Genomic DNA, 23,157 nt, shown 5'->3' with positions numbered 1-23,157 from the left:
TAGATACCGGGGGTGCCTAGGGTTCACATATGTCGGTTGCATCTAGGGACAAACGTGTCGGGGACTACCTCTAAATCTGGAGTATGCTCCAAGTCTTTGAGAGATTCCTTCTTGGCACTCTCGGGCTTAGACAAACAAGGCCCATCAGTTGATAACCTTAGGGGTCATCGGCCCAGTCCATGCGACTGGTGACCGACATAGTGAGTACCCCCTAATCTAGGACTCCATCAAACGGTGTGATGGGCATAAAAATATCACTCATCACGTTGTCTGAAGAAATAAGGTGAGTTGGTGGCGTTGTGGCTAATGGTGTTACAAACTCTGGCTTGTTTATAGTGATGCCAACACTCTTGGACTTCTTGGCTGGCTTCTAGACCTTTTGTGAAACCTTATTGAAAGTGCAACTAATCCCCGACTGGTTTTGGTAATTAAAAACAACATATACATCATTGATTTAACATTCATTGCAAATATATTTTAGAAAATATCAATGATTGGCATGGCAAGGACTAATGGATGTGGACCCCTAAAGACATCAAGGACAAGAATTAGCTACTCCAAGACTCTACATTTTTGGTTTAGTGATCTAAGATCACATTGAGTCCCTTAGGAAAGTCAATACTATTAAAAGAGGATGAGGTATTGTTGATGAGGCTGTTGCTCATGTGCTTTGTGGTATTGCTCCAAAAACCCTAAATCACTTTCTCAAAACACATTTGGCCAAACCCTAATTTCCTATCTCAGCCCCACCAAAATTATCCTATCCGGACCCACCGAGATGATCACTAGCAATTCGGTTTGACCGAAAAGGATATCGGTCCCACCAAGATGAATTGACCAAGTTTCTGTGATGACATTATTTCACTTCGGAATCACCGAGTTAAAACAATCAGAATTTCCGAGACAGAGTTCTGCCCTAGCGATTGCACTTTGGTCCCTCCAAGTTGTTCCACTTCGGTCCCATCGAAAAGCCCAACGTTCATACCTTTTACACTAATCGGTCTTACCGAGTTTTACATTTGGTCTCACCGATTTGGGTCAAAAGTGTATAACAGTTGGATTTGGGGTGAAGGCAATTTATACCCCTCCACCCCCACCTACTCTCTAAGAGAGCCATCAGAACGAAACACAACTTCCACCATTCATTTTCTGAGAGAGAACAACCTACTCATGTGTTGAGATCAAGAGATCCCATTCCTACCATTTTTACCTTAATTTCTAGCCTCTTCAAGTTGCTTTCTGCTCCAATCCTTCTACCCAAGCCAAATATGTGTGAGATAGATTGAGTGTTGAGGAGTCTATCATTTGAAGCACAAGAGCAAGGAGTTCATCACCAACACAACATCTATTACCTTTTGGTGAGTGGTGTCTCCTAGATTGGTTAGGTGTCACTTGGGAGCCTCCAAGATATGGAGTTGAATCAAGGAGTTTCTAAGGCAAGGAGATCGCCTACTTCATGAAGAACTACCCGTGTGAGGCTAGTCCTTCGTGGACAGAGGCCATGGTGGAACAGACAAGGTTGCTTTTTCATGGACGCTTCATGGGTGGAACCCTCCATGGACTCGCGCAACTGTTATCCTCCGTGGGTTGGAGTCTCCATCAACGTGGATGTACGATAGCACCACCTATCGGAACCACGCCAAAAATCTCCGTGTCTCCATTGCGTTTGAAATCTCCAAACCCCTCATTTTCTTACATGTACAATGTTTTACTTTGTGCTGCTATACTCTTAGAATTGCATTTGTAGGGTGATACTAGACTAGGTAAAATTGCTAAAATCTGCCCACAACTAAAACTGAGAAAACGATAGACTTTTATTCGGTCAAGTAGTCTAATCACTCCCCTCTAGACATACTTTCGTTCCTACAAGTGATATCAGAGCTTTGGTCTCCGTTGCTCTGCTCTTCGTAGCCTTGGTTTCACGACCTAGGAGAGTATGGCATCTAGTGAGGGTAATTATAATCGTTAGGTCTTTTGGCACCAATTTTTTCTGAATTTTTTGAAAAAAAAATCTCCAGATTATACTGTTCATGGTGGTATCATAAGAACTAAAACTCGGATGGACACTTTCCAACACTTTTGTCATGAATGCAAATGACATTGACATATAGGTGATGTTTTCGAAACATTTTGGTATCTTATTTGCATTTTTATAATTTAGTATAAATTGGTTATGAAGTTTTCAAAGTGATGGTCAAACGGTCAACGTGCAAAAGCATAAGAGCAGTGAAGTGACTTGGACGGAACCAATGAAATTTGGAAATTAGGGATGTAACAACCGAGTGGGACACAACTAGGGGCATAAAACAAATTATCCCATTAAAAATGTTCAATCGTATTAACAAATTTTTGTCTTATAATTGAAAAAGTTATTATTTTTAAAAATTCATCATATATTAAAAAAATCAATATCTACTTTTTTGTTATCCTTTTTGTGTTCAACATGTATCTAATTTTTTCATACACATTGTACATTTTTTCCGTATACATCAGCTTTAACATTTTTTTCAAATACATGTTTTGATGCCTAGTTTTTTCATACATATTGTACATTTTTCGAATACATCTAGAACATTTACTAATATTCTTTCAAATACTTGTTTTGAACATTTTCTTAATACACGTTGAAGCATTTATCGTATGATGTGAAGCATTATTTTTAACCTATGTGAACATTTTTATACATTGGATAATTTTTAAGAAATGTCACAAGGATTTTGTTGGAAACACTTGAACAATTTTTAACATGTTATATACAGTTTTTTGAATTGTACTAAATATATTTTTCTATTGCATGATTTGTTTACATTCATAACAGTTTTAGAAAATGTCACGTGCATTTTTTGAAATGCGAGAACATTTTCGTAATGTCACATACATTTTGTTTGAATGGTACAATCATTTTAAAAGGTTAAATAGAACATTTTTCTATACTACATTTTACAATTTTCCATTGTGTGAAGAACACTTTCATAAAAATTAGTAATTTATTTTTATAAGTATATGTATTTAGTATTTTTTATGAATAAAAAGGAAAAAAACATGCACGACGAAGCCACGTGGGCCGGCCTAATACCGGCTCCCCTGCAAGCGACTCTCGTATAGGTCTCGCTGTGGGCGGGACGTACCGCGGGCGAATCCTATACAGCGCCCTCAGCGATGAACCCCTATTTCTCGCACAGCGACTCTCGCGTCTGGGGGGAGCCGGTACATTGGCCGGCCCAGCGGCGCGGACGCAAAGCCTGTTTTTTTTTCTTCTGTTTTCTGTTCTCGCTTTTGCTTTACTTTTGTACTTTTATTTATGTTCCAAAATAGTCTATATATATATATATATATATATATATATATAGATAGATAGAAACTCTATATAGTAATTCTTCACCCTGGTCGATTGTTCGCGCCACGGTGTGGCTCAACCCAGGATGAACGAAAGTAAAGTTTTACCCAAAATTGTATCCTACCGTCGTAAGATTACTTTGACGCCGGAAGCGGTTCACTGGCCATGGTGATGAGCTAGCCTACTCCCCCGTACAGTTTTCAATTAGATGCTTACGGTTTCGACTGTGAACGGCGACTAGCGGGCGGCGATCGGCGGGTGGGCTCGATGGTGCGGTGCTCGGCGGAGGATTCACTCGCTTCCCTGTCCATCTCCATCCCGTCCTTTCGTGTGACCTGGAGGCCTACAATGGCGGCGGGGGCGGAGCGTACTACGATTTCGACTGCGGCGGCGACCCCTCCCAAATCCACCCCACTGTTGTGTCAGCGAAGGCTCCTGTGACAACCAATTTCACCGGAGAATACGTCTGTGACAGCCCTCCTCTGTAAGTACGTGTGCTCTCGCTATCCCTTTCTCTAACCCTAGTATTCCCCTTTATTTTTCCATCCATCTCGTTCTGTTGGATGCCGAGGAAGGAAACCGATGCTTTCTACTGTATTTTCTTAGGCAAAACCAGTGCTTTCAATTTCTAGGGTTCTTGCCTTTATTCCTCGATCTGGAAGCTCAGTTAATCTAGGTCTTGTTTTTGTCTTCCTCGATCTGGAAGCTCAGTTATCTAGTTCTTGTTTTTGCCTTCCTCGATCTGGAAGCTCGATTTCAAATTGGATTGTAAAAGTTCCTCCTCCGCCTCTTCTTTCAGATGCCCATGTTTTCTAAGATCTGAGATTGATAGCAATTTTATTAGCTTGACGCTTATTTGCGTGATAACAAACATGGGTACATATATGAACAGTGGCGGTACTGCAAAAAGGAGCTTCTGATGAGGGAGATCAAGAAGAGGTTGTACCTTGTCCATGGAAATGGGATGGCACCATGTCAATGGAGGAAAAGAATGCCATGTCAATGGCAAAGAGGAAGAGGAGCAAAAGGCTCCTGAGGAGGAGGAAGAACACAAGACAAGATTATCTTATTTGATCCAGCCAAGGGTGATAGCTCTGTTTCTTCTCTGCTTTTGATGAACTATTCCCTCCTTCCTTCGAGCTCCATTGTTTTGAGCAAATTGGCTTGGCCCTGCTTAATCAATTAATTTCTCATGGAAAGAAGAAAATACTGAAATTTAAATTTGTTACCCTTCCTCGATGGAGGCTGCATTATTTTCTTGAGCAGATAACTCCTATTCCATTGTAGGTTCTCTACTTGCTAGATGAGAGAAAAAATGGTTGTTCTGAAAAAAGTGTGATTAATTAGACAAGATGACTTGTTTACTTGTAGTTAGTAGCTGCTACTTTGGATGAATGATTTACTCAAATAGTTAGCTGTTGTAATTCGCTAGTTTTTCACTAGTCATTTGATAACAGAAGAAAGTTAAACTCCATGTCTCTGTATCGAAGGATGCAGGAACAGTAAGGAACCTCAGTTTACAAAGGAATACGCATGATATCAATGTGAATGCTTGATGCTTCTTTTTTGACACCGGTCAAAGCTAGCTAGCATATATAGTCATGGTCATAGCACATATTCCAAAGGTAGGCATGACTCTTAGTTGATTTCTATGGGGGGTACTTATTAATTCAAACTTTTAGCATATACTGTCTTTTCTTCTGAAGCTACATGATGCATCCTTTTTCTCCTCATTTAAGATCCAAGCTGCATAGGTGACTCATAATATAGGGCTGGATATTTTCTTGCCACTCACAACATGTCAACATACTAAACTCAGTTACGCGGTTTGTAGACATTCATTATATTAACCGCCAGTTGCCCAACCTGACACTAACAATTGATTATGTCTACTAACTTTGACACCGTAAAGGGAGATTGCCTAATTATGCTGCACTCTGTCTTTTTCTGGAAAGAATGAAGGATGGTTTTTTATTTATGGAAGTTCAGCTAATGCCATTAAAATTTAGTGATTAGTATTTAACTGCCTCTCAGATCCAGCCATTACAGTTTTTATTCAGGCTCCCTTTTCATCCAGCCATGAGAACATGTCGATGTGCTCTTGTGTCTTGATGGAAGAACATGGTATGAAGCAATGGTGTCCCCGTGCATAACAAATCAATTGGTTTAAACTACAGATCTTTCTATTAGTGCATAATGCAGAAACGATGTACGTATTGTTTTTCTGTACTTGTAAAAGAACTTGTTATGTTCCTCTGATTATTTCAGGTGTTTGCTTTTACAAGTCAATCAGTACGTATGATTTGAGGGATTATATTAGATATAGTGAATCAGAAATATGTTTAAGTTCAATTTAATTTTTAGATCATATAACTTGTCTTGTATTTCTGAAATGAGCAACCTTATTCTTCAACTTGCAGATTTCGTACCGGCTAAATGTTATTTTCTTTGGCAAGTTCTTGTACTGTTTCCTGATTTTCATGGAGATGCTGTGGTTTCTTGCTGATCCAGTTCCAAAAGAATGTATATATCTCCATCTAGTGTTGTTTCTTGCTGTGTTTTGCTTAAATATTTTTCTTCAGTTATGTAATCTGTTCTCCTTTTCCTTGTGCGGCTGACCAGTTTTTTAGAAAACAGGCACAATAAGCGCCCGACTTTAAATTATTAAAGCAAAGAACGGCCAGAGTACCACATTGTTGAAGTTGTACAGAACAAAACGGAAAAGCTGGCCATTGACACACTTGGGAAAGCTTATCATTGTTATAGATGGTCCTTCCCAGTTCTCTACGCGTGTTGTTATCTTGTTGGGCAGCAGGGCAGGGATGAAACAAGACAACAACATATTGCTTCATGTTTGATTTTATTCGACTCGCTATTTGCTTCATGTCTTAACCTCCTTTGAGCATCTGTTGGTTCCATTTTGTGCAGCTGCTGATGTAAAGGAATGCAGTGCTAAGCAAAGCGATATGATCATCATATCAAGTGGGCATCGATGCCATTATGTAGTTTCTCTTGTCAGGGTATACCACGCGCGGATTATAATTATCTCTGATTCGAATTGTATGCACACAAAGCTTCACATGTTATTACTGGTATATACAAAGACTGTACTCTATGGAGGCCTATTTGTGATGCTGCATAATTTTCTAGGCACATTAAGCCTTCTTTGCGATTCCCTTACAATCACCTCGGAACATGCTTGTTGCTAACGAAATTATGTACTATTTCGACATTAGGTATTTGCAATTCAATTAGTGGAGCAACGAGAATCTTGCAATAAGGCTTAAGTTCCTACTTTACGTGGCCTCCAAAATTCGGTACACGCTAAATCTGAAAATGGATTAGTACAGTTTCTGGAAAAGAAAATGGATTAGCGTGCCCAGCAAAAAAAATAAATGGATTAGTGTGGGACGTGCTCCTATTTTACTTTGGGCCGAGATTTCTTACCTTGCTCTCATCAAATTTCTTACGGCCGCACGCGGGCTGACTCCATGCCTGCGCTATTTTCACTTACGGAGAGGTTCAGAATCTTACGGCGGTAGTTGGAATCTTACAACTGTGATTTCAAAAGAAAAAAGGGAAATCTTACGGCGGTAGTTGGAATTCCTACGTAGCTTCCTAATGTAATCTTACGCCGTTGGTTGCAAACTTAGTTCGTGAGGGGTGTGCACGACACACGAGACGCACCAAATGGCTGGGGTGACGAATAGTGCGACCCTATATATTTTCAAACACTCTTCAAAAACACATTTAGAAAAATATTGAACAACTATTTAAGAAATGTTGAATAAGTTTAATAAAATGTTGAAGAAGTATTTGAAAAATGTTAAACAAGTATTTGAAAATTTTAAGTAAGTATTAAAATGTTGAACAAGTATTTGAAAATATTGAAAAGATATTGGAAATTGTTGAACAAATATTTGAAAAATGTTTAACAAGCATTTGAAAATGTTGAAGAAGTATTTAAAATTTTGAATGAGTATTCAAAAAATGTTGAAAAAGTATTTGAAAAACGTTGAACAAGTATTTGAAAAATGTTGGACAAGTATTTGGAAAATGTTGAACAAGTATTATAAATTTTTGAATAAGTATTAAAAATGTTGAATAAGTATTTGATAAATGTTGAATAAGTATTAAAAATTGTGGAACGAGTATTAAACAAATGTTGAACAAGTATTTGAAAATGTTCAATCAGTATTTCAAAATGTTGAATAAGTAGTAAAAAATGTTTAAAGGGTATTTGCAAAATGTTGAACATGTATTTAAAAAATGTTGAATAAGTATTAAAATGTTGGACTAGTATTTTACAAATGTTGAATAAGTCTTCAGAAACTGTTGAACGTGCAGACAAAAATACTGAGCATTATTAACAATATGTAACATATACCAAAATTTAGAGTGAAAACAAAAATAAACATAAGAAATACAAAAAAACTAAAAATGGAGAAGAAAAGGAAAACTAAACAAAAAATGAAGAGAGAAAAAGAAAACCAAACTAATATGGAGAAGAAAAAAGAAAACCAAAAAAAGATGAAGAGATGAAAATAAAACCAAACAAATGTGGAGAATAAAAAGGAAAACCAAACGAAAAACAAAGAAAACCCTGTAAAAATCAAAAACAAAAAACAAAACAAAAAACTGAAGAAAACAGCTGCAGTAGCCTCAAGTAGAATGTGCCCCTTGTTCTTATCATGATGGGAATTGGTGTAGTGGTTAGGGTGGAGTGCGTTACGCGTGGACATCCGGGTTCGATCCCTTGTTCTCGTGCACTGCTTGCGCGTGAATGGGCCGGCCCAATTTTACGCGAGGGAGGAAAAAGCTTCAGCGATTGAAGATACTTGTATCGCTTAAGGCGATAAATAGTCGTCGCGCCCTCAGCGCCCTTTTCTCCAGTTCACACGGGCGCACACCCTCCCTCCGCGATGGGCCGGCCCATTTTCATTTTTCCCATTTTCGGAATGGCTGCAAAAAAGCACATGAGGGGGAATCAAACCCACGTCGCGGGGTTCTTTCATTATTTTTCTTTCCTTATTTATTTTTTTCAAACTCGCTAGTTTTTTTTTCAAAATCAATGAACTTTTTTTCAATTTGATGAACTTTCTTTCAAATTTGATGAAGTTTTCTTTAAAATCGATGATTTTTTTAATTTAGTGCACTTTTTTCAAAATGATGAACTTCTCTTCGAAATTCCATGAACTTTTTCCAAATTAGATAAACTTTTTACTAAATCAATAAAAAAATTCCAAATTCAATGGACTTTTTTGAAAATCAATGAAATTTTTTCAAATTCGATGAACTTTTTTCGAATTGGATCATCTTTTTTCAAATTCGGTAAAATTCTTTTCAAATTCGAAGAACTTTTTTTTACAAATTCATGAACTTTTTCTGAAGTCTGTGAATATGTTTTCAAAGTTCGTGAACATTTTTGAATTCATGATTTTTCTTCAATTTTTTGTGTTCTTTATCGCTTTTTTATTATTATTATTATTTTGAAAAGTCAACTGGTCAACACGACTGGTCAAACAGTGCTCGAGCGACTAGGGGTGGGAACGGATGAATCGATCGAACAATTGCCTTACCTGGGCCGGCCCATGAGCAATGGCGCGTGGGCGCCCGTTCATCCTAGTGGCGCTTAAGGCGCCTGGCCCAATACCCTAACTGTGGGCTTCAACTAGTCCAGCAAATGCAAGTGAACGACTTAGCTTGGCCTAGATTTCTATTGTTAGGGTTTCTCGTGGCACCGCCGCCGTCATTTGAGAAATTTAGGTCCCCTCGCCTCCAGCTGCGATCTTGGTGCTGAGAGGTGGGGGGACCTCGGATCTTCAAGACCTCTATGTTCTTCACCATCGTCTATTGATCATCATAGTTTTGTAAGAATAAATTTGATTTTGTTCTTTAGGCGGTACCATGAGATTAGAGAGTTTTCTGTCCTCGCAGATCCGATTATTTAGATTTGAGTTCTTGTTGCTATGCCAAGCCTTTTTTGTTGGTCTGATTCTTTGTGGAGGTGAAACCTTTCATCAACATCATGGTGAAGATATAGTGATTCGATGACCTGCACTTCTAGGGGATCATCTCCAGCCCAAGTACGTTCATCGATCAAGACTTCCCATCTTTTTGGATGTGTGACTCAAGGCGCTTTCAAAAACCATTATTGGTAATGTTCGGGTGAAAGAGTGACAATATCATTGCTTCAGTCCAATTGCAGCCTCTTTACCGAAGTCTTTGAAGTATTTCTTCGAGCAGAGATTGACGCCGCGAAGAAGGTGTTTTCAAGAGATTTTATTATAATTCTTAGTCATATGAGTTACTTTGTATTTTCTTGGATCTTAGGTCCAAATCAATGTACCTGTAACTGTTATGAATATAAATAAAGTTACAGGTGTTTCTAAAATAATAATATTAGCTTGAGTTACAGGTGTAATTCTTAGCCGAGCTCCAAAAGGGATTACCGCTTGAGGAGAGAGGCGTTTTGGAGGCCTTTATTTTTGAAAAATTCAAATTCAAACTTTTGTGGTTCAAAAAATTCTGAAAAAATATATGCGTGTACGTAAGGATGTAACCCACATGTGTGTAAACATTCATGATGAAATACCTTGAGTTACGACCTGTAAAAAAAGACAAATTCATGACCTGAGAAGATAAATAGTATCATGTGTTAAACAGCCCCAGGTTTGTCTTTTTTACACCGCCTTCATTTTAATGTATTTTGAACTGAAAATTTACACACATGTGTATTATGCCTTCATGTATGTGTGTATTTTTTTAGAATTTTTTGAAATGTAAAAATATGAATTTCGATGAAATTTTAAATTTGAATTTGGAGGCCTCACCGGAGCCCGAGCTCCAAAAGGGATTTCCGCTTGAGTTCACCCTTTCTAAGAAGAAAGCAGAAACAACTTGCTTCCACTCAATCATGCGTTGTAAGAGCATCTCCACTCATTCGCCCCCTAGCGCATAGGCCGGCGCTCTTTCGGGGGCTTACCCGGCGATTTTTAGGCCCTAGGGGCGATCTACGTCCTAGCCACGCCCCCAGGTGCCGCCCCAAGGCGTCGCAAATTCAAAGTTGGTCCGTTTCCCGCTCCCAAAAAAGCCACCAGCCGGCGATCAGCGCCACAGTTCGGCGATCACGTTGCCACAATCAGGCGATCAAATAACAAGTTCGGCTTGCAAAAGAAAGGACGAACGCGTTGCATTGAGCTCAAATGACGGTGTCGGCCTCCGGCGTCAGTGGATTCGGCTTGCGAGGGCTGGTCGGCGTCGGCGCTGGGCGTCGTCGAGGCATCATCGCTCGGGCTTGGCGGCGTCGTAGGCGTCGGCGCCGCGGTCGACGGCATCTGGTTTAGGATGAGGCCACGCTCAGCCAGGTACCACGCCTTGACCTGCTCGTCCATCGCCGACATGTCCACGCCGCCCATCAGGAAAGCCAGGTCGGTGTTCCTCTTCTTGGCGGCGACGTTGGTACGGAGCAGGTCGAGCTTGACGGCGTTGCTCGTCATCAACGCCGACCACCGCCCCTTGGTTTCCTCTTCCTGCATGGACTCTTGCACACGCACGTTGGTACGGATTTGGGGTTTGGGCATCGGCGATGCAATGCTCGATGGACTCTTGCACACGCACTGTGGCCGACTCGGCGTGTTTCCCCTTCTTGGCCCCTTTGTTGCCGTCCAGGCGCTCGTCGGACGCGCCCGACATCGGTGTGTCCAGCTTGTATGTCTCCTTGGCCTTGGCGAGGGTGCGCCTGGTATCCTCCCACTTCTCGCACTTCTGGATCCGCTTTTGAAGTAGGGGTCGACGAGCTTGCGCTCGTCGAACTCGGCCTTGATGCGCTCCCAATGACATGTCGATGCTCTTGTTCGTGCCGGTGATCGGGTCGAGGCAGACGACTTTCCACGCTTCGGCGAGGCACTCGTCCTCCTTGGACGCCCACTTGATGCGCAGCTCGCCGGTCCTGGCCGCCTGCTTCTTCTTCTTCCCTTTCCTCGCCGGAGCAGACGCTGGCTCCTCGTCGTCGTCGTCCTCCTCCTCTGGCTCCTCCTCGCCGTAGTCGAGCTCGCCGTCCATGTCGCCGTTGAGGTCCATTGTGCCCTCTTGGGTAGTGAACCCGGGGGAGGCGGCGGCGGCGGCCGAGCCGGTCATGATGATGTCGTCCATGTCGGCCTCCGTCGCGTCGGTGTCGCCGAAATGCGACGAGGAGGCTTGTGAGAAGAGCAGCACGCCACGGCAGAGAGGTGACGTCGGGGAGGCTGCGTAGGCCGGCGGTGAGTAGTTGTACGGAGGGTACTGCATGCCGGCGAAGGCGGGTGAGGGCGTGCGCTGGGTCGGGTGACCATGGGGGAAGGTGATGTTGGGGTTGAACCCGTCGTGCGCGTCGCCGTCGGCGTAGCCTGGCGACGGCGTGCACCCCCAGGGTTGTGGCGACGACGAGAAGCCGGCCGGAGACCCGACGCTTTGCTGGCTCCAGGACGCGTACGGGCCGTGGCCGCCGGGTGGATTCATCATCCCCGCGCGAGCCGCCTCGGCCTGTTCGGCCGAGCGCTCTTGCTCCGCCACTGCCGCAGCCGCGAGCGCCGCCCTGTCCCGGGCCTTCTTGGTGTTCGCCCTGTTCCGTCGGTCGATGGTGACAGCCTCCCGGCGCTGAACTTCCGCCCTCCAGTCGGCGTTAGACATGCCCGGGGGCTTGGACGACAGCGCCCTCTGCTTCCTCTGCTTCGGCTGGGCAGCGGTGGCGGTGGCATCCGTTGCGGCGCGGGGACCATGTACTTCTTCGGCGGCATGGCGGCCGGCTGGGAGGGGAGGAGGAGGAGATTGGCGGGAAGAATGGAGAATGAGGGAAGCCGGGGGGGGGGGGAGCGGGAGGAAATGGCGGGAAAAGGGCCTCCTCTCGCCGACAGAGCGGCCCCACGCCCTTTTTCGCTTCTGCCGGCGCCCCCAGGCGACCCCAGGCGCTTGGGTTCGGCTCGGGTGCGCCGGCTGTTATTTCGGCTCAAACCGGTGCCAAATGAGATCTTGAGGCGTGACTGGGCCGATTTTCGTCCGCCGACGCTAAAAAATCGATTGGAGGGGCCTGTTGAGGACGTGGCTGGAGATGCTCTGACTACAAAAGGAGCGAGTCCCTAAAAAAACGACAGAAGGAGCGAGGGTGCAGCTGGCTCACACCTCGCAGGTCCTGAACACTAGCTTCCCTGAGAAAATCTTCTTTCCTTTGACTCCTTGAAGCATACGTGCTCTCAACTTGAACAGTACTGTACTATAAAGAAAAATTGAACTCCATGTTGCCTGTATTGATGGTGTAGAAAAAGACGCGAGACAGTAGAAATTTCTGCCTTCTACGTATATTTATAAAGTTTTGGGTTTTTATGTATACGAAGTCAGAAAAAAAAAATGGTCTGCACTGCACAAAAGGATAATCGTGCAATTGAAAGGCGCAACCCTCGATGCCGATGCCGATGCCAAAGTACACTTGCCATCCAGCCTAGCTAGCTAGCTCACGCAAAAGCAGCATGCACGGTTGTTGACGGAAACGGAGGCGTAGGGTCGAGCTAAGCTAAGGGCAGAGAGATTCCCACTCCCCTTCCGTTCCGTTTGAGGCAGGCAGGCGTCCGAATTCTGATTCCCAAACAGCATTCCCTCTCCCGCGTGCACGCCCGGTTTGGTCTGATTTGTCATCCACAAAAGCAGCTCCACCCGATTAATTTAACCTATCATCATCACCATCATTTATTCGTACGCTACTTCGGTTACTAGTTTATCTGGACTTAGTTCCAGCAGAGGAAGCTAAACTGATGAAGCCACTCCGATTGATAATTATCATCATCCATGAAACCGAAAGAATAGAATAGCATCTAGTATCAGTTATCGCATCGACACTATAGACAGCCCAACCAACGGCCACGAAAGATTCCCTGCCTTTCCCTTCACCTTCCACCATCATCGAACCGTGACAGGAATGTGCTTCCGCTAGGGCTAGTCACAAACAACCCTCTCAACTTTCCCATCGATCACACTACTGCTACTACCACTGACTCACAAATCAATCTACTAGTGCTACCTGATGAACGAACTTGCAAAAGATGCAAAAGGAATTCAGCAAGGAGAGGCCGGCAACCACTGCACTGCATTGCATGCTCTGTTGCGCCCTGAAGGTGGCCCTGCAAAAGTCAAAAGACAGAGACTCCAAGTAAACCATATCATATGTACTACCCTACTATATCCCTGACCTCACGGCAAGGTCAGTATGCGTCTAGTATGATAATACTGCGACAGTACATACTGATGTGTACAGATCACCTATATGTATGTATGTATGTATAATTAAGCAGCAGCTCAGCTGCCTGTAATATACTACTCCTGTATGACCATTAGTGTAAGGATTTTAAGACCTAGCTTGTTCCAAACTTGTACTCCTAATTCTCTCCGCGAGTTCTCGCGACAGTTTTAAAAGGGTAACCCATGCTTTCGCCCTATCTGTACTCCTTGTTGGGGTCCTTGGTTGTCTATAGGAGTTCACTACTACAGCTGTTTCATTATTAGAAAAGATAAAACAAGAATGAATACACCTCTCAAGGACCAATTATTGGTGCGCTCATCGATAAACAAGACGAGGTTATCTCTTGATCCAAGTAAAGTAGCGGAATACTAGTCCTTACAATATTATTTGTTAGAGGACTTTGTAGTGACCCTGGCTCCATTTCATTAATGAAACCAAATACTTCCTCGGTCACATAATACAAGACGTCTTACATTATGGAACGGAGGAAGTAGTTCACAACTTATTCACCCGCAGAAGACAGTATACGCAACTGCTTCAGAGTCTGCTACTCAAAGTTCAACCGAAAAGAAAATTACATAGATCAAACCAGAAGCGTCTCCACCATTAGCTGCACACGAACAAATGATCATCGATGCTCCAGGGTAGCAGGCTGGCGGCGAAGAGTGATCTAAGTACTGGAACACCCAGTCGCACCAAAAGACATTAGCAAGAGTGAGGCCACAAGTCAAAGGCTGTGTAATTATTCATTTTCCTTCTACGCGCTTGCAACCGAGCGGCCTAGCTCCCTCCTCGCTCCGCGCCGCTGGCCACTCCGGCCGCGGCGGCCACATCTCCGCCCCTCGCGCCGCTGGCCACTCCGGCTGCGGCGACCACATCTCAGCTCTAGCGTCTAGCAGCATGGGTGCGCCATGCTCCCCGCGCTCTGGATCCAGCTGTGGATCGGTCGGCGGAGGGGGGAAGGGCTTCTTCCCCTAGTCCGTCCGCTGCACCACCGCCCCCTCCAGATCCGCCTTTCCCGTCGCGGCTGCTGCTCCGTGGAGAATGCTCAAGGGATGGGGAGGCAGTTAGTGCATCGGATCTGAGGGTGCATCCATCCCATCGGCCAGTCCATCATCGTAGGTCCTGCGTCCGGCACAACGGTCTCTCCATTGTCCCCACCCCATTGCCTGCAGTCCATCATCATCGCTCCGCCCCACGCGGATACTCTTTCCTCTTCCGGCATGGACAGCGGTTGGACGGAGGTCTCCTCCAAGAAGAACCGTGGGCGCCGCTCCGATCCGCCGGTCCGTAGCGGACTCTCTCCGCCTCCTCGCCGGGATCGCCGGCCCGCGTTCAATGCGGCAGATGGCCGCGACGCCTTTTTAAGCCGCTTCAGAGGCCACTGCTTCAGATGCCTCAGCAAGTTTCACCGCCGGAAAGATTGCCGCGATCCTCTCCACTGCATAATCTGCGAGCGCCCTGGCCATGTCGGCCGTGAGTGTCCTCAAAATCCAAAAAATGGCCCGGGCGGCCCTGCTGCAGCTAGGCTAGGACCGCTCGCCCCGCGCATCCCCATTGCCTCACGCCTGCTGTTCCCGCCCCTGCCTGCTGTTTCCTCGCCGGCTCCCGCCGCCCCTCCCATGGCGGAGCTCAGCCTCGCCTGTCACGCCCAAGATGCGACCCTATCCTAAAGGAACACGAAGGTCCCACCAAGGATAGAAGCGCATCTTGAAGACGCTTTTGCAAGGTGGATATCATTACATCAACATTACATAATATTTGGGGATACATACAAGGCATACCAATGCCGCAAGAATACATCAATACATCATACAAGAGATCAACATACGACTACGGATGAAACATAAACAGAAACTCAAACGACATCCACCCTGCTAGCCCATGCTGCCGACCTGGAACCTAACCCCTGATCGAAGCAGAAGAAGAACTCCAAAACAAGCAAACATCGCTCTCGCGTCATGATCATCGCAAAACCTGTACCTGCAACTGGTGGTGTAGTAATCTGTGAGCCACGAGGACTCAGCAATCCCATTACCATGGGTATCAAGACTAGCAAAGCTTAATGGGAAAGGAGGGGTAAAGTGGTGAGGTTGCAGCAGCGTCTAAGCATGTATGGTGGCTAACTTACGCAAATAAGAGCGAGAAGAGAAGCAAAGGAACGGTCGTGAATCTAGCAATGATCAAGAAGTGATCCTGAACTCCTACTTACGTCAAACATAACCCAGAAACCGTGTTCACTTCCCGGACTCCGCCGAGAAGAGACCATCACGGCTACACACGCGGTTGATGCGTTTTAATTAAGGTCAAGTGTCAAGTTCTCTACAACCGGATATTAACAAATTCCCATCTGCCACATAACCGTGGGCACGGCTTTCGAAAGATAATACCCTGCAGGGGTGTCCCAACTTAGCCCATGATAAGCTCTCACGGTCAACGAAGGATATTCCTTCTCCCGGGAAGACCCGATCAGTCTCGGAATCCCGGTTACAAGACATTTCGACAATGGTAAAACAAAACCAGCAAAGCCGCCCGATGCGCCGACATCCTGATGGGAGCTGCACATATCTCGTTCTCAGGGCAACACCGGATGAGACATCCTACGAGTAAAACCAGACCTCGAGTTTCCACGAGGGGGCCCCGCAGTCTACTCAGTTCGGACCAACACTTAGAGAAGCACTGGCCCGGGGGGGTTAAAATAAGATGACCCTCGAGAGAGCGACTCCCTAGGGAAAAGAAATAGGCTGGACAAATGGTAAAACCAAGGTTGGGCCTTGCTGGAAGAGTTTTATTCAAGGCGAACTGTCAAGGGGGTCTCATAAATCACCCAACCGTGTGAGGGACACAAAATCAAGGAACATAACACCGGTATGACAGAAACTAGGGCGGCAAGAGTGGAACAAAACACCAGGCAAAAGGCCGAGCCTTCCACCCTTTACCAAATATATAGATGCATTAATAATATAAGAGATATTGTGATATCCCAACATAAACATAATCCAACATGGAGCAATCTTCATCTTCACCTGCAGCTAGCAATGGTATAAGAGGGGCTGAGCAAAGCGGTGACATAGCCAAACAACGGTTTGCTAGGAATGGTGACAAAGGTTAGAGGTTCATGGCAATTTGGGAGGCTTGAAGGACAAGTGAATAGGTAGTGCAGCAAAGCGATAGAACGAAGCAACTAGCATAGCAATGATAGTAATGAGATCCAAAGTGACGGTCATCTTGCCTAAAATCCCGCTAGGAAGAAGAACGAATCCATGAAGAAGATGAAGCCACGAAGACGAACGAATCCTCACGATCGCAACGACACGGGAACTATCGAGAAGAAGCACACAACAAGGTAAACACACCACGCATGAACAAGGCATGATGCTCAACCAAGAATGATGCATGACAAGGCAATAAGAAGCTACTCATGACAAAAGATGATGCATACAAGAACAACACATCAAGGCAAATTTAAATGAGGCCGGAAACAACATATAACAATTCCGGTAAGTCCTCATATGCATATTTCGAAATTGGTCCAGAACTGAATAAACCTTATGTTCAAGTTGTTAAACAGCAAGTTAAAGAGCACCATGATGATCTACACGAAATTCTAGTCAAGTTACATATAAAGTTCTTTAGATTCGGAGCTACGGCCTAGAAGATATGGGCAAGACAAGATAAACATGGCATTGATGAAAAATGCATACAAACATCAAGCAAACACCTCAAAACAAGGATGCAACATGATAATATGAAACTACACGCAAATCTAAGCAAGTTACATATAGAGCATGCTCAAAACGGAGCAACGGTGCAACACATACGCTCCAAACAATACATAGCAACAATCTGACAAAAACAGCAACTAGGCATATGACAAGCATCAAAACAATATGCTACAGCAACTCAACAAGAAAACAAAAGGCATGGACATGATGTACAGGTAAAGCACAACAAAACATGAACACTGAGCTATCTCCAGAAATCACTAGAACATGCTCAAAAGGACATGGCAAGATTGCAAAATAATAACAGGTTCACAGACTTACAAGGGCAGGAATGGATCAATTACAACAATAGCTACCAAACATCCTTACTGAACATCTCCAAAATATGCATGGATCTCTCTGTAGCATCAAGTTTACATGGCAACAAAATTACAGCAGACAAGGACTCAGAGAAATCACCGTCTCTGAAATCAGAAATATTACGGTGCCTACTTTGCATGCTTATGCTAGTCACCACAGAGATCACCAAAATACATGGACTACACCACTGGAAAGATGGCATGGCATACTACAAAACACATGTAGAGCTCATGCTCAAAAGATGCACAGATTAAATGATACAAAAATGACAAATCTCCAAGTTCTGTTAAAAACCAGAGAATAACAGCAACTAGCCCTCTTGCAACGATGATTAGGGCGTCAAGATGGACTCAAATGAACATGGTGCAATTGAACAAAATGTAGGGCATCACGAGGCGAACAATTTGACATATTACACGCGCGAATCGGAGCTACATGCAAGAAGTTACACACAGTTGAACATGCACACATAATAACAAAATCTGGGGACTTACGAATATTTCGGGGGTGAGGGAAAAAGTCAACTACCGAGAGGTGGCGGCGGATCTCGCCGGAGAGCTCGCCGGAGCAGACGAGGAAGGCGCGGGGAGGCGGATCTGGGGAGGGGGAGACCTCCTCCGGCCGGATCTCGCCGGATCCGGCACGGGGCGGCGCGGGAACGACGAGGAGGCGGAGGCCATGGCGCGGGGGCGGCCCGGAGCTCGGGATGGCCGGCGGAGGCCAGCCGGCCGGCGGGCTCGGGCGTCACCGGCGAGCGCGGACGCAGAGGGCGCGGCGGCGGGGTCCGGCGCTGGAGACGGGGCTCGCGGCGGCGGGCGCGCGCGGCACCGGCGAGGCGCGCGGTGGCCGGCGGGATCGGACGGCGGGCGGCGGCGGGGCACGCGGGCCTGGGCGGGCCGCGCCTGGGCCGCGGCGGGCCACGGGCGGCGGGGAGGAGAGAGAGGGTGGCGGGGCTGACATGGCGCGACGCCATTGGCCGGGAGCGGCGGCGCGGTGTGTCCGGCGACGAAGGCGGACATGTCCGGCAGCGGGGAGGAGGAAAATTAGGGTTTCGACTGCGAATTTCGGGGAAGAGGCATATTTATAGGTAGAGGGAGCTAGGAGAGTCCAAACGGGGTGCGGTTTTCGCCCACACGATCGTGATCGAACGACCGAGAGCATGGCGGAGACTTAGAGGGGTTTTGGGACTGTTTGAAAGGGGGGTTTGCTGCAATACCAAAACGGACTTCGCGGATGCCCGGTTAACCATTGGAGTACCAAACGACCTTCAAATGGAACGAAACTGGACCGGTGGTTTCCGGGTGGTATACTAGGGCCACTTGACAAGCCTCGGTCCATTCCGAGAAAGTTTGACACACGCACACGAAAGAAAACAAGAGGGGTGCACCGGAGGAGATAGGAGCGCCGGATTGCAAAACGGACAACGGGGAAAATGCTCGGATGCAAGAGACGAACACGTATGCAAATGCAAAGCACATGATGACATGATATGAAATGCAGATGATGACATGGCAAAGTGCAACACGCAAGCAAATGACATGGCAACGACAGCGAATAACTGGCAGACACCTGGCGCATCGGATCCGGGGCGTTACAACACTCCTCCACTAACAAGAGATCTCGTCCCGAGATCTTAGGACCGAGACGGAAGGGAAAAAGGGGATGAGGTGAAATAAGAACAAAAGAGAGAGGATGAACAAAGTCAAGAACACTCGAGTAGGAAAAAGGAATGTTGAATGAGACAAGAAGCAAAAGCTCAAGGAATAAGCCTGAATTTGAAACCACTCCGGTTGGGAGAAGACAGAAAAAGGAATAAGAACGCAAGAGGAATTCAAAGGATCGAGAGCACTCGAGAAGAAAAGGAACGACGAGAAAGACGAGAATCGAATGCTCACAGAATCAGGTAGACTCTGAAGCCACTCCGGTTAGAACGAGATAAGAAACCAATAAGACTGAAAAGATTTAGGCAGCACTCCGGCTGAACAAGGAGAGGATCGAACATGAACTAGAGAAGATGAAATGATACTTGATGAAGACACGATACAAACCTCCGGAAAAAATTGAAAGAGTTGAATGAAAATAACGGAGAAGAAAATGACACTTGTGCCATGAATGGAATAGAAAGCAACCTTAGAAGAAAGGATTGAACGGAGTTGTTGGAATTTCGACAAGAAGAGAATAAGCTTGTTGTGGACTTATAGGTAACATCTCAAGATCATAAGGTGATAGCCGGCCACAAACGGAAATGATTGGATAGCTGAGAAGAACGAAGAAATGCAGAACTCCACTTCAAAAGAATACGGAGAATTTAATTGCACTTCGAAAAGCAAGAAGGAAAATACTTGAGCTCCTTCGATAATAACCTTGATGAACACTTGAGAAAAGAATTAAATCATGACGAACCATCGTGAAGAAACTCCGGTACCAAAAAGGATGACGAGATAAAATTGAAGGATGAAAGGGGTAAGATTAAATCCTTGCGATTATTCCGATGGAGGTTCCGACGAAATCGGCGAGAAGCTTAGAACTCCGGAAAGAAAAGATGAAAACACTTGGAACTAGAATTTATTCATCAAGAACAAACTCTGAAGAAAAGGAAATTCTTGGCGACGATGAAATAATAATAAGAATTACGTTATGCTTATCCTCATCAAATTTAATTGATGACAGCCGGATCTTGCATTCAACTTATTCTTGTTGGAAAAATTAAGGGGAAAAGATATAGCGCCAAAACTTGCGGAAGTCTTCATGAACCACCGGTAGGATTTGGAAAGAACGACTTAATTGATATGATAGCGACAGAAAGAATCTTAACGAACCACCGTTAGCATTCAAAACTGACTGACGAAGGAGGATGACTCACCGGGAAAAAATAGGAAAAGCACGAATATACATGAGGGAATCAAGATGCAATTGAAAGAAGGGATCGCGAACTGATTGAAGCATACTTGAACGCAGCACCGGAAGAATAAGGAGACAAACGAGAAAGGCATGAATATAGAATAACCGGAGAACCGATTAGAAAAACTTGGGACGAAGAAATCTTCTGAACAGATGGCCTCCGGATAATTGAGAAGGAAAACAACTCCTGAAATACTCCGGATGGGTGAAAAATAATTGCACGAGTTGTAACGATTTGATAGGATAACATCGAGTTAGCACTGCGAATCACCGGGAGAGCGGACAAGATTTAAGAGAAATTCTTCGCGGTCTTCGAATGTTGAGAAAGATGACGAGAAACAAAACCAAAATTGTTGAGATACTCCGGGAGAAAAAGGTTGGCCCGAACATGAAAGAATTTGAAAGCGATCTTGAAGAAACATCTGACTGATGAAATTCATACTTACGTCAAACTTCGACAAGAATTTGAGAATAACTCCGGGAAAATTAGAAGAGTCAGGTAAGATCCTGGGAAAAGACCTGTGGGTTAGGGCCCACTAAAAGAAACACCGTTGAGAAAGGATTGTTGAGGAGATAGATGATGCATCGGAATAATTGAAATATTTGAATGAGGTGACAACCTCGAATTAATTCGAACACAGACGAAACTCCTGAGATGTCTTCATCACTCCGGAACGATTAAATGACGAGAGGGGAACGAGAAACGGGAAACATTTGAGCCGAGGAAAGAATATAATCACTACCGAAAAGTTGGAACTGAATCCACCGGAGAAGAAAAAGAGATGAAGAATGTCGAGCGAGGCAAAAATTCACCGGTAGAAATAATTGAGGGAAGACTGAAGATACTTCGCACAAATGAAATAGATGCTCAAATAGCAGCTCAGACTCCGGGAATAAAAGGGTGGGAGGGTGGGATAAACAACGACAACTTGGAAGGGAAAACGACGAATAACTTTGAAGAGAAAAGCACCGGTTGAAATAATTGAGGAGAGAATGCAAAGATTTCGCACGAGTAGAATGGATACTCGATTACAGACTCCGGTTCCGAGAAGAAAAAAGGGTGGGTGGGTGGGAAAAACAAGGACAACTTCGGACAAGGAAAACAACATCGGAAGAGAAAAAAAAACTAAGGACTGATCTCGCAAAAGATGACGAGGATCGAAAACACTCGAAGAGAAATGCGCCGGATTGGAAAGAGGATGGACAACGAACGAAACTAACCACGTGATCCTGAAGAAAAATTTGAAGGGGAAGAGGAATAATTCAAAACACCTACGTCAAGATTTCTCACCAGAGCGACGAAGGGGCGGAGGAGTAAAAAGAATTCCTACACTCCGATATAACTAGACTCAGAAAAAGTTTTCTTCTAGACTCGACAACGGCCAAACTACACGATCAAACAAGGGGGGCTCCTAGGGTCGGTCGAGGCTCTGATACCAACTTGTCACGCCCAAGATGCGACCCTATCCTAAAGGAACACGAAGGTCCCACCAAGGATAGAAGCGCATCTTGAAGACGCTTTTGCAAGGTGGATATCATTACATCAACATTACATAATATTTGGGGATACATACAAGGCATACCAATGCCGCAAGAATACATCAATACATCATACAAGAGATCAACATCCGACTACGGATGAAACATAAACAGAAACTCAAACGACATCCACCCTGCTAGCCCAGGCTGCCGACCTGGAACCTATGCCCTGATCGAAGGAGAAGAAGAACTCCAAAACAAGCAAACATCGCTCTCGCGTCATGATCATCGCAAAACCTGTACCTGCAACTGGTGGTGTAGTAATCTGTGAGCCACGAGGACTCAGCAATCCCATTACCATGGGTATCAAGACTAGCAAAGCTTAATGGGAAAGGAAAGGGTAAAGTGGTGAGGTTGCAGCAGCGTCTAAGCATGTATGGTGGCTAACTTACGCAAATAAGAGCGAGAAGAGAAGCAAAGGAACGGTCGTGAATCTAGCAATGATCAAGAAGTGATCCTGAACTCCTACTTACGTCAAACATAACCCAGAAACCGTGTTCACTTCCCGGACTCCGCCGAGAAGAGACCATCACGGCTACACACGCGGTTGATGCGTTTTAATTAAGGTCAAGTGTCAAGTTCTCTACAACCGGATATTAACAAATTCCCATCTGCCACATAACCGTGGGCACGACTTTCGAAAGATAATACCCTGCAGGGGTGTCCCAACTTAGCCCATGATAAGCTCTCACGGTCAACGAAGGATATTCCTTCTCCCGGGAAGACCCGATCAGTCTCGGAATCCCGGTTACAAGACATTTCGACAATGGTAAAACAAAACCAGCAAAGCCGCCCGATGCGCCGACATCCTGATGGGAGCTGCACATATCTCGTTCTCAGGGCAACACCGGATGAGACATCCTACGAGTAAAACCAGACCTCGAGTTTCCACGAGGGGGCCCCGCAGTCTACTCAGTTCGGACCAACACTTAGAGAAGCACTGGCCCGGGGGGGTTAAAATAAGATGACCCTCGAGAGAGCGACTCCCTAGGGAAAAGAAATAGGCTGGACAAATGGTAAAACCA

General features: G+C 45.1%; 1 long non-coding RNA gene across 1 annotated transcript; it reads left to right on the top strand.

Annotated features, from left to right (window-relative positions):
• The first annotated feature begins 3,382 nt into the window (after nt 1-3,382).
• Nucleotides 3,383-6,806, top strand: LOC123181463 (uncharacterized). Its single transcript, XR_006491739.1, has 3 exons — nt 3,383-3,825; nt 4,230-5,860; nt 5,960-6,806. It is a non-coding gene; the product is annotated as an uncharacterized lncRNA (long non-coding RNA).
• The last annotated feature ends 16,351 nt before the right edge of the window (nt 6,807-23,157 follow it).

The sequence above is a fragment of the Triticum aestivum genome, chromosome 1D (genome assembly GCF_018294505.1).
Source record: "Triticum aestivum cultivar Chinese Spring chromosome 1D, IWGSC CS RefSeq v2.1, whole genome shotgun sequence".
Taxonomy (NCBI): domain Eukaryota; kingdom Viridiplantae; phylum Streptophyta; class Magnoliopsida; order Poales; family Poaceae; genus Triticum; species Triticum aestivum.
This window is presented reverse-complemented; position numbering and strand designations above follow the sequence as displayed.